This window comes from Tiliqua scincoides, chromosome 2 (assembly GCF_035046505.1).
Source record: "Tiliqua scincoides isolate rTilSci1 chromosome 2, rTilSci1.hap2, whole genome shotgun sequence".
NCBI classification, from domain to species: Eukaryota; Metazoa; Chordata; class Lepidosauria; order Squamata; family Scincidae; genus Tiliqua; species Tiliqua scincoides.
This window is the reverse complement of record NC_089822.1, coordinates 180,744,859-180,750,635: the sequence shown is the minus strand read 5'-3', so window position 1 is coordinate 180,750,635 and position 5,777 is coordinate 180,744,859. Positions and strand designations below refer to the sequence as shown.

Here is a 5,777-nt window from a genome sequence, read left to right as displayed (position 1 = left end):
CAAACCACAGTCACTCCTGCACAATTAGGCATTGGCACACTGGAAGAGGGGGAAACATGTGTCCTTCATTCTGTTCCCATGCATTTAAAGCAGCCAAAGTGTTATTTAATTCAGCTTAAGTTTATTGTATTATGTGCCTTTAGACCATGCTCTGGGGCTATGTTGTGACTGCCCCGTTGTGCCTGCTGAAATACCTTTACTTTCTGAATGTGACCTTGGCCCAGTCACTATCTCTATCTCTCAGGGTTGTTGTGAGGACAAAAGAAGAAGAGAAACTATGTATACCATGAGCTCCTTGGAAGAAGGGTGGTATTAAAAATATGAATAATAATAAATAAGTTTTGGTAGAGAAATTTTCTGTTTGAGACCAAAAGCCTAACTCTATTAGACATGGTTTGTTACCCATACATTTTTCCTAGTACTTGGTTGTGTACAAGTTCATGGTCAAGTTCCATCTCAAGATTTGTGTCTCTGCTCAAATTAATACCATCATTTGCCCCTTAAAGCAATGGGGTAAGAAGTGTCAAGAAGGTATGATTTGCCATGTTTAGAAAGACATGGTGTATCTCCATTAAGATTAAAAATATAAAAATTAATGCTATTTGTGTTGGCAAAATAAACTGCTGGATTATATGGCGAACAAGGAAACTTTAAAGATGTGGATGTATACAATGTATTTTGACCCAAGGCACAAAAAGCAAAGCTGATCTTACTTTCATTGTTTGACAGTTGTCTCTAAATGCACATTTTAAAGTATCTCAGCCTGGAAATGAACAGAATCGTATGTTTACCATTTGGTGGCTGTTTTTTCTTCTTCTCTGAATTCCATGGACTTGAAAGTAGAAACATGCAAAGAATAACCTATAGAGACATACTTTTGGCCATGAAATGAACCTAGACATTGGCAGAAGTTTTGCTCTGAGCAACAACTGCCACTGAACAAAGTAATAACAGATGAAAATATGTTTTAGTGCTTTATGTTCTAATCTAAACAATGCAGAGTGCATATCAAGGAAAACAGATGTATGCTACATGTTGTGCACTATTTTATTTATTTTTTTAACCATAAATTTCCTACTGTTTTAGTTTCAGGTGGTACAGAAACTTGTATAATTTGATAAAGTAAAATGCCGACTCAACCCCTCCTCCCTGTTCCAAACAGAAGAAGTCTCTGCACAACCACGGAGTTTCAACCAAAGTTTCTTTTTTCCCTAAATAATAGCCCAATCCTGAGCTGCCTGGCACATGGGGCTGCAGTGCTGCTGAAAATGGCTGTTGTTGCATCCTGAGCATAACCTGGGCAGTGCTGGCTGCTCCTCAGGAGAAGGAAGATGAAGAAGCTCCTTCATCCCCTTCCATCAGGTAAGGGGAGTAGCTCTGCAATGGGGCTACTTGGTTCTACACCAACCCAAGGGTCAGCATAGAATCAAGATCCTCTGTGTCAGGCCACTGGCCCAACACGAAGGCTCAGGATCTGATGGAGCAAAGCTCCACCAGTCCTGTCTCCCTCTCGCCCTGCTTCCTCCCCTAGCATGCCTACTCCTCGACCTCCCCCTACCCTGGAACGCCTCCTCTCCGCCTCCCCCCACACCTTCACCTACCTCTCCGAAGCCTAGCAGTCAGCATGACCATGGAACAGCGGAGCAGCGGTGATCCACCAGTGCTGAGCTAGCACCAGCATTGGACTGGCGCTGAGGGGAGCAGACGTGCCTTACAGCATGCTTACAACACTGTTTAGGATTGCGTCCTAAACTAGCATGCAGGGAGACGCATGGTCAGGATCAGAGCCACAGCAGAAGCAAAGTAAAAAATAGATTTCAGCATCATAATTGTAAAGTGGTAGCAGAAAAAATACAAATGAACATGATTATCCAGAGAGAGTGTAGAATTAGTGGACCATCATCTGAAGCTTGTGAAAATCTAACAGGGAATAGGAGACAAAGGATTAAGATTCCTTGTGGGTTTTAGTAGGTATACTTAAATACGTAGAATCTCTTCATAGAAACTCCCCTGGTCCATTTCATGTGTTTGTTTTGGTAAAAGTGAAGTCAGGATCTCACCTCTTGGATTAATTTTCATCAGTTTAAAAATGAGATGAACAAACTCTTAATGGAGGTAAAGATACACTTGGGGAGAGAATTCAGTGGCTCTTGATTATGCTGGGGGGGGGGGGAAGCTGCCTGCCTTCATCAATCAAGCAAGACAGCCAAGCTGCAGGATTTAGCAGGAGTAGCTATAGGGACAAGACAAAAGAACTCAACATCTTTGGGCATCTGAGAAAACTGTTAGGGTACAGTGCCAACGTAAGGCACAAAAGCTTCCAAGCCCAGTGAAGGAAGCAACATGGCAAAAGCAACTGCCCCCCCCCGACAAGCCATTCACAGCTGGAAGGGTTTCCCTCAGAGTAATGCTCGCATGCTAGTTGAAGGTTAGCATTTATGCCAATTCTGCATTCATTTACTGTTGGCTCCTTATTTTGAACTGACTGCCAAACACCACTTGAAAGAAAAAGAGAACCACCTCTGTCAGCAGAAACAACCAAACCAGAAGGGCAGAAACAATAATAACCCACTACATCAGTTGTGAAAGTAGTGTCTGAGGGTCCAGTCCTATCTAACTTTCCAGCACTGATGCAGCCATGGGGCAGCCATGAGGTAAGGGAACAAACCAGCACTGCAAAGTTGGATAGAACGCATCTTATCCACCATCCTTCTTAGGTATTACCAAAATAGATTCCTTTGCAGCTAAGCTTTATAGAGTGTGCCCAACACTCTAAGCCCACACCTTGCATATGCAGTATGAGGTATATACCAATGTCAAGACCCTTAAAAAAAGTTACTGTTGGTTTTAGTTTGTAATTTGTCAGCCAAAGATTAAAAAAAAACAAAAAACTACCAAGATGAACAATAAATCCTCAGCGTATACAGGGTGTATATGTATACATACTTTATAGTGTCAAATTTATTATGCTATAATTCACTCATATGCTATGATAACATAATTCACATATACACTTCATACACAGAAGCAGTTGCTTGACCCAGTTCATTAGTTAATGAATTAAGGGCGCAATCCTAACCCACTTTCCAGCACTGGCATAGCTGTGCCTATGGGGCATGTGCTGCATCCTGCAGTTGGGGGACCACGGAGGCCTCCTCAAGGTATGGCAATATTTGTTCCCTTACCTCGAAGTTGCATTACCCTTATGTCAGTGTTGGAAAGTGGGTTAGGATTGTGCCCTAAATCAAGTGCTTGAAATGTTCCCCGTTGGCATCTTACACACTGCTGACATCCACTGTTCACTGGGATGGTTCCACACATCTCTTCAATTGCTTCCCCAGATGTTTGAGTGTTGCAGGTTTTGTACACTGTTGTTAGAATCCATTGGAGCTCCTTAAAATGTGTGTACATTTTTTGAGACATCCTATAGTTTTGGGGGGTAGGTGGTTTTACATTCTTGGCAGAACATGAATGCAAAACATTCATTATCCTGTCAGGGCAAAATTGGGACTGTATATGGACATCTCAGCATGAGGGTCATGGGAGTGATGGATGGCAACCTTCAGTCTCGAAAGACTATGGTATAAGCCTACAGCACCCATTATTCCCAGGTGGTCTCCCATCCAAGTACTAACCAGGCCTGACCCTGCTTAGCTTCCAAGATCAGACGAGATTGGGCATATGCAGGGTAAGTAATACAGAAAGACAAAGAATGAACTACTCCACTGTTTCTCAACCAGTGGTACTTGAGGTGGTGCTTGGTGGTACTTGCAGAATCCCCGAACACCTGCTACTGGCGATGATGTCATTGCCAGTTACTTCTGGTGATATTTCAAATAGGTGGATCATGTGAAGTAGAATGGTGGAGAACAAACGTTGAGAAACACTGAACTATTCTATTCACCAAGACTATTCACCTCCAGTGGGGAGGGGGAGAGCATGAGGCTTATGGAGGTTTCCCCTCCATAAGCCTTCAACCCTGCAATGGGTCTCCTTGGACCTGCATCAGTTCTTTCGCTGCCGCATCTGAGGACAGAAAGGAGGCAGGGAGGCTGTGGAAAAGGAGGATAGGATCTGGCACGCACCTTCGTTGCCATATCCACCTCTTCCTGCAGCCTCCCCGCCCCATTTCTCCCCCTCCCTATCCAGTTTCACCTCTCCCTGCCCATCCCATCCCTCATACCTCCCTGCCCATCTCATACCTCATGCCTTACCTGCTGTGATGGGCAGCCAGCACTGGGACAACGTGCGTGGGAAGCCTCTGGCCTTCCTGCCGGTACTCCAGCAGTGTGTGGCTGCTGGCGTATGCTTTACGGCTGCTTTACAACAGCCAGCATGCAGTTCCACCAGCAGAGCAACCCAACAGGATTGGGCTGCCCATATTTTTACCCAGTCTGACCAATCCAGAGGCTTTAGTTCTAATCACAAACGTTGTGCACCCCTTCTGCATTTGAGGACTCTGAGGCCTTAGTTCACACCATCTGTGATAACTCACTAAACCACATCCTGGCTTAGACTCATAGTTCGGGCCCTTGAATCTCGGAGAGCACCATTCCATTGAGTGTGATGCACTGATTTGCACATGCTCCTAAAGATGCCAGAATCTCAATACCAGTGTTTAGGTCTTTAAAAAGCTTATTCATGGACGACCATAGGTCAAGACACTTAAATGAGGGCTACTTAAAAAAGGATTTGTGACATGGGTGTGTGTGTTTTTCTGACAAAAAAGAATGGTTGAATCATTTTTTTCACAGCAGCTGTTAAAATTTCAATTGTTACAGCATGGATTTAGAGAGAAATAGCAGGAGAGTTGGTTATTTGTAAGTGGTTGTTTTTCATATACAAAGGAATTCATGCTATTTTAATAGCATAGGCTGAGGGCTTTATAATATAAATATTAAATAGATACTGCCATTCCTATGTGATTAAATTAAGTATCTTGGGAGCTTCTTATCTTCTTCTCTAACTTATTTTTCAAAGTTATATCTGAATCAAAACACCATCAGTTCCAAGTTGGCCTACAGAGCTGTTCAAAAGGGCATGCAGTTCTGGCCAGAAAGAATGTGAGCTTCTGTTTCTGAATTTCTCCTAAAAACAGATAGGCTGCAATCCTGTAAGCACTTACCTGGGAATGTCTCACTGAATATAATGAACCTTTAGGATTGTTTAGGATTGTCCTAGTAGACTGATGACGAGTTTATGCATTTACTTGCACAATTCACATAAATTCATATCATATGGTGATTTCTGTTTGTGACATCTAACAATCAGAAGTGGATTTGCTCTCTTTTTTTAAGGCATAGTTTTGGTAGAATCTGTCTGTAGAATCATAAGCATGTTTACTCAGAACTAAGTTCCACTGTGTCCAATGGGCCTTACTTCTATATATGTGTGTGTAGGACAGCAAATGTACAGGGCAGGAGGTCTGGTCTAGAGGGTTGAGCCTCCGTCTGCCTGAAGATAACATCCAGAAGGTCACCAGTTCGAGGCCATCGGCACTGTGCGACCTTGAAGCAGCTGACAAGCTGAAGCCGAGCTATTCCATCTGCTCTGAGTGTGGGAGGATGGAGGCCAGAATGTGAAGCCAGATCGGAATGAAACACCCGAATGTAGTGGTTCTTGAAAGATAGAACCTTCTTTCAATTGTAAAAATCCCTATTTAATAAGAGTTTTAAATAAAGCCTGCCTATGTAAACCGCCTTGAATAAAGTCTTGAATAAAGACCAAGAAAGGCGGTATATAAATACCTATTATTATTATTATTATTATTATTATTA

At 42.9% G+C, this 5,777-nt stretch overlaps 1 pseudogene; it reads right to left on the bottom strand.

Annotated features, from left to right (window-relative positions):
• Window positions 1-3,586: 3,586 nt before the first annotated feature.
• Window positions 3,587-3,706, bottom strand: LOC136643229 (5S ribosomal RNA; annotated as a pseudogene).
• Window positions 3,707-5,777: the final 2,071 nt, after the last annotated feature.